Source organism: Bubalus bubalis, chromosome 7 (genome assembly GCF_019923935.1).
Source record: "Bubalus bubalis isolate 160015118507 breed Murrah chromosome 7, NDDB_SH_1, whole genome shotgun sequence".
In the NCBI taxonomy this organism is placed as follows: Eukaryota; Metazoa; Chordata; class Mammalia; order Artiodactyla; family Bovidae; genus Bubalus; species Bubalus bubalis.
In genome coordinates, this window is record NC_059163.1 from 23056585 (window position 1) to 23061998 (window position 5414).

The 5414-nt window shown below is 35.6% G+C and overlaps 1 long non-coding RNA gene across 1 annotated transcript; it reads left to right on the forward strand.

The window, feature by feature from the left end:
• Positions 1–1440: 1440 nt before the first annotated feature.
• LOC112586155 lies at positions 1441–4984 on the forward strand. The gene is made up of 2 exons (XR_003110539.2): positions 1441–1603; positions 4844–4984. It is a non-coding gene; the product is annotated as an uncharacterized LOC112586155 (long non-coding RNA).
• The last annotated feature ends 430 nt before the right edge of the window (positions 4985–5414 follow it).

Here is a 5414-nt window from a genome sequence, read left to right on the forward strand (position 1 = left end):
AGTAAGGTAAATGCTGTGGAATAAAGGTAAATATTTCTTACTTACTAATGAGGGTCTGATAAAACAACAAATCATTGCAAATAATGTCTTCTTGTTAAAATTAATGAGAATAAAATCAATAAGGGGGACAGGACACTGTTCTGACTTTTTTTTGGCAAGTCTTAAGTCTCTGTATTTATTTCCGGTATTAAGTAGAATTGATTTGCATTTGCCTGTTAAGTCTTAGCTATGGACGTGGTTAGAAATTTATAAAACCTGAAAGGGTCTGACCCTTATCTAATGAGGGAAAAATATAAAGCAGGCACACTCGAATCAGTTCAAAATGTGAAGTCATAATGACATTGACTATTGAATTATTATTCTTGTATTATTTATGCATCTGTAAATCCAACATATATAAGAATACGGGGAGGAAGAAGAAAAGAAGGCAAGAATGAAGGGAAAAAAGGAAAGGAAGGAAAAAGGAGGAGGGGGAATGATTAATGGTGAATGTGTGATGAGGACTAAATCAAATATAAAAAGGCTCTAAGTCCTATGCTGTTTATTTAACGTGCTTCTAGCTGTATTTTTTTAAATCAGTTTTATTCTTTGAAGATAAGCATCATTCTTCCTTATCTTAGACTATGATTTTGAAAAAGCTTTACTCTAATTTTGGATTGTGTATGCCATTTGGACCTTCAATTTATTTGTGGCAGCAAGCACGCTGATGAAAGTACTGTTTGTCCTGTAATTGCTGTGAGTGTTTTGTTCCACTAGGATCTCCTAGAACAGTTTATTCTCAAAAAGCTGTGGCACAGACTGATTCTTCATTTTAAGGATGCTCCTTTAACTTCTCCAGGTTTTAAACTAAAATATTATCTTGAATAATAAAAAGTGGGGGAAAAAATGATCAGGACCGGGGACACATTTCAAAATTTATACTGAATATTTCTTTTATTTTGGAAATGAAAATATATTATGAAATATAACCTAACACTTACAGACCACTCACCCATGGCATGGATTAATACTATAACTATGTGTATGGAAACAAATTTTGTTGTAGAAATATAGAGTGCTTTTTAGCAAACTGTATTTTTTTAAAACTTTCCTAATGCAAGCTTCCTCATGAATGCAGTAATGCTGATTTTTAATAAAGACTATCAGTGTAAAGTATTGCTGTCTTTTTGATAAGCAAAGAATAATGACTTTATATGTTTTATGAATGCCATATTGTTGCTCACAAACTATCTTTGTGACTTTTGAAAACTAGGAATGAATAATTAGGAGAATGTGCATTTTATTTCAAGTATATTAAGTAATCTAATTCTCAGTCTCTCTCTTTTTTTTTTTTCTTTTCATTAGAAAAGACTGAAGGCTGGGAAAGACTGAAGGCTGGGAAAGATTGAAGGCAGGAGGAGAAGGGGACAACAGAGGATGAGATGGTCGGATGGCATCACCAACTCGATGGACATGAGTTTGAGCAAGCTCCAGGATATGGTGAAGGACTGGGAAGCCTGGCATGCTGCAGTCCATGGGGTTGCAAAGAGTTGGAAAGGAATGAGGGACTGAACAACAACAAATTTTCAGTAACATTGTATCAAGACCCAAGTGACAATATCTGGTAGGAATTTACTAAGGAAATAAGTGTTTACAATATATACATACTTATAAAAAGATGATCTGAGGTGACACAGAGCATAGCAGAATGGTTGGAAATAAAGTTAGAGAGGTCAAGAAACATATTCTTCAACAAAACGTGGTTGATGAAAAAAAGCTTGTAACAGGAGCATATGACAAGGTCCAACGATTTAGCTTTAAATATAGCTCTGGGCTTGCAGATTGCCAAGTCAAATAAGAGCATATTTCTCATTGTATGACAAAGAAAACATACCAAATCTTCTGACAAGAAAGAGTATCACTATGCAAATAATATGGTAAATAATTCTTTGAGGAAGAAGCCAATTTTCAAGACACAGGTTAAAGATGGACTTTCAGCAGTATTTAGATAGAAATTTCCTAGATGTTTCAGGAGGAGGAAGTGTTACTGTTTCTCATGACTTAACTTTTCACATCCATTTACAAATATAATATTACAAAACAGTGTTGTAGAGTGGGGCGAGCAGCAGCTTTGTCACTTGTAGTTAGTTTTCTACCTGAAATGCTCTCCTTTTATAGCAAAGCTTTCTCATAGCACCCCAGTGTGGTACTTCTCATTCTATATTGTAATAATTGATCTACTTTCTCTCACTAAACTATAAGGGCCTCCCAGGTGGCACTAGTGGTAAAGAACCCGCCACTGGCGGGATGTAAGAGATGTGGGTTCGATTCCTGTTTTGGGAAGATCCCCTAGAGGAGGGCAGTGGCAACTCACTCCAGTATTCTTGTCTGGAGAATCCCATGGACAGAGGAATCTTGTGGGCTGCCATTCACAGGGTTGCAAAATGTCAAAGACAACTGAAGCGACTTGGCACACACTAAAGCTATAAACTTCTTGAAGGTATAGGATATCTTGGTTAATATTTTATTCCTATTATTTAACATGGTCTCTGACACCTAGTAGATGCTCAATAAGTCCTTGGTGGATGAATGAATGGATGAACGAGTGAATTTAGGGTTGCACTGAGGAGTCTTCCTCATCAAGAAAAATCCTTGTCATTAAGGGTTTGGGGTCAGACAATCGAGTGGGGAGAAAGGAAACGGGAGAAAGACAGGACTATATATGGAGAGGCGTGGGTGTGTCTCAGCTCAGAACTCAGGTGTCACCTGCTTTTTTGAGCAGCTTCCCAATCGTTAAAAGTCAGCATGGATATTGATTCTTCTGAATTAGGTGAGGGATGAGAAAAGGTGTTGTTTAATCAAAGTTCCAAAGCTCGAGCTGCTGTACACTTGGGGGCTGAAGGAAAGAATCAGAGAAAATCTTGATACAATTCTATTCTAGAAAATGGCTTTTCCATGCATTCATTTTTAATAGTATATTTATCATAGTTGCCTTTGAGGAAGGCAATTTATATTTAGCAAGAACTGCTATTAATTAGTATTCATGGGCATAGCCTTTCTTTCTGTTTGTTCTGGTGTTCCAAAATTGCAAGGAAAAAGTGCCTGCCATTTAATTATATTAAATCAGATATGTGAACAACAGAATTCTGGCGTCAAGGACTGTATTAGCAAATTGTGCCAATTAGAAACACACAGCAAGTACCATGCACTTTCCTTTCGCATTAGTGGCTTTTAAATCATATAGTGGCATAGTAACAAATACAGCTAGCATGGTATGACTGTCACATTTTCCACACATTCATTTTTAGCTACTTTGCCTTTTAAAGAAAACATACAGTAGGCTGTAGGCCTACACATAAAATGCTTCCCAAAATATGAGATAATTATATGCTTAAGGAGTAATATGCAAACACTCTTCTTCAGATAATTATGAACACTTATTTTCCCACATGGGAAACTAGCCAAGAAGTAACGACATACTGCACTTTGGGAAGTCATCCATTTTTAATACATGAAGCAGTGCCCCATCAAGTATTACAAAAAGAAAGTTAACAGATTTCTTGTGATCAGATGAATAACCAAAAGTAAAGAAAAAAAAAAAAGAATTCTAAAATGATAGTATCCATCACTCAGTGCCCCATTAAAAAACAATTCTATGAAGGGACAAAAATCTGCTATAAAAATAAATGTTGGCAGTCATAAATAAATATTCGATTTTTAGTAGATTCTGAAGATATACCTTCTTCCCAGAGTATTCTTTGAAAATTGATAGAAATCAAAAAGTAAGTTTGTGTAAGCTGTAATTTTGGGTATTTTTTATTTACAATTAAGTAAATCTTGATTAATTATGGTAATCATAACATCAAATGAAGATGGATAATTGTTGCTTCAGTCGTGTCTGACTCTGTGCGACCCCATAGACGGCATCCCACCAGGCTTCTCCCTCCTTGGGATTCTCCAGGCAAGAACACTGGAGTGTGTTGCCATTTCCTTCTCCAAATTGAAAATATACAAGATGATAAATTATATTTTTGTCCATTGCTTAAGCATTCTAAAATCTAAAATTTTGCCAGGTCTTTATAATGACTTTAAACTAATTTTAGTACTAAGAAACTTTAAATTATATTGCCTTTGAAATTTAATTTATTTGAGGGAAAAACAAAGTGATGATGAACTTTAGTTTCTTTTAAGGTGTTTTTGTACATATTATTAAGAATTTATTGTCTATTTGCTAATACTGTAATATTATCTGCTAAAGAAATTTTAAAACTTCTTTTATTATTTCAGGTAAAGTTTACACAGATTCACAGCCAGTAATTGTGTACTTTAGGGAGTCTGACAAATTCACACAAATATATAACTGACACCCCAATCAAAGAATACTCCTCTAACCCAGAAAGTTGCCTCATCCTCCATTCCATCAGTCTCTATCACCCACAGGCAAACACTCCTCTGTTTCTGTCGCTAAGAGTATAATATGTTCTTGAACTTCAAATGGAACCACCCAATATGTGTTTACTTGTTTTCATTGCTAAGTCGTGTCTGACTCTTTTGCAACCCCATGGACTGTAGCCTGCCAGGCTCCTCTGTCCATGGGATTTCCCAGGCAAAAACACTGGAGTGGGTTGCTACCTCCTTCTCCAGGGGATCTTCCTGACCCAGGGATCGAACCTGTATATCTCCTGCATTGCAGGCAGATTCTTTACCACTGAGCCACCTTATGCTATTTTTTTTTTTTTTTGAGAGATTTATCTCTGTAGTTGCATGGAACAGTAGGTAATTCTCTTTTTTTATTACCTACTGGTGTTGCTTTGTATAATATGTAGCTATTTATCTATCTTCCTTCCTTTTGGTACATATTTAGATTGTTTCCAGTTTGGAACCGGGAAACCTGGCGGGCTATAATCCATGCGATCACAAAGAGTCGTTCGTGACTGAGCACTGAACACACATGCTGGTTTGGAATTATTATTAATGAAGCTGCAATAAAAATATTTTTACAGGTTTTACTAGACTTATGTTTTGATTCCGTTTAGGCAAATACTTGGAGTTGAAATGCTGGTTCATGTGAAAAATATTTAAGAAACTGCCAAGCAGTTCTCCAAGTTTGGGTCAGTTTACACCCCCACCATCAGTATATAAAAGGGATTTCTTTGCTCCACACCCTTGCCAACATTTTGTGTTTTCAGTCTTTTCAGAAGTATGTTGCATACTTTTCAAATATTGGAGCATTTTCTAGATTTCTTTCTGTTACTAGTTTAAATCCATTATGATCTTAGAACATTTTTGTGTGAATTATTTTCTTTTACATATGGGAAAGTTTGTTTCATTGCTTACCTTGATGAAGACTGAGTTTATGTTCAAATATTAATGATACTACACTCCCCTCACACTTAGTAGGGCTTCCCTGATAGCTCAGTGGTATAAAGAATCTG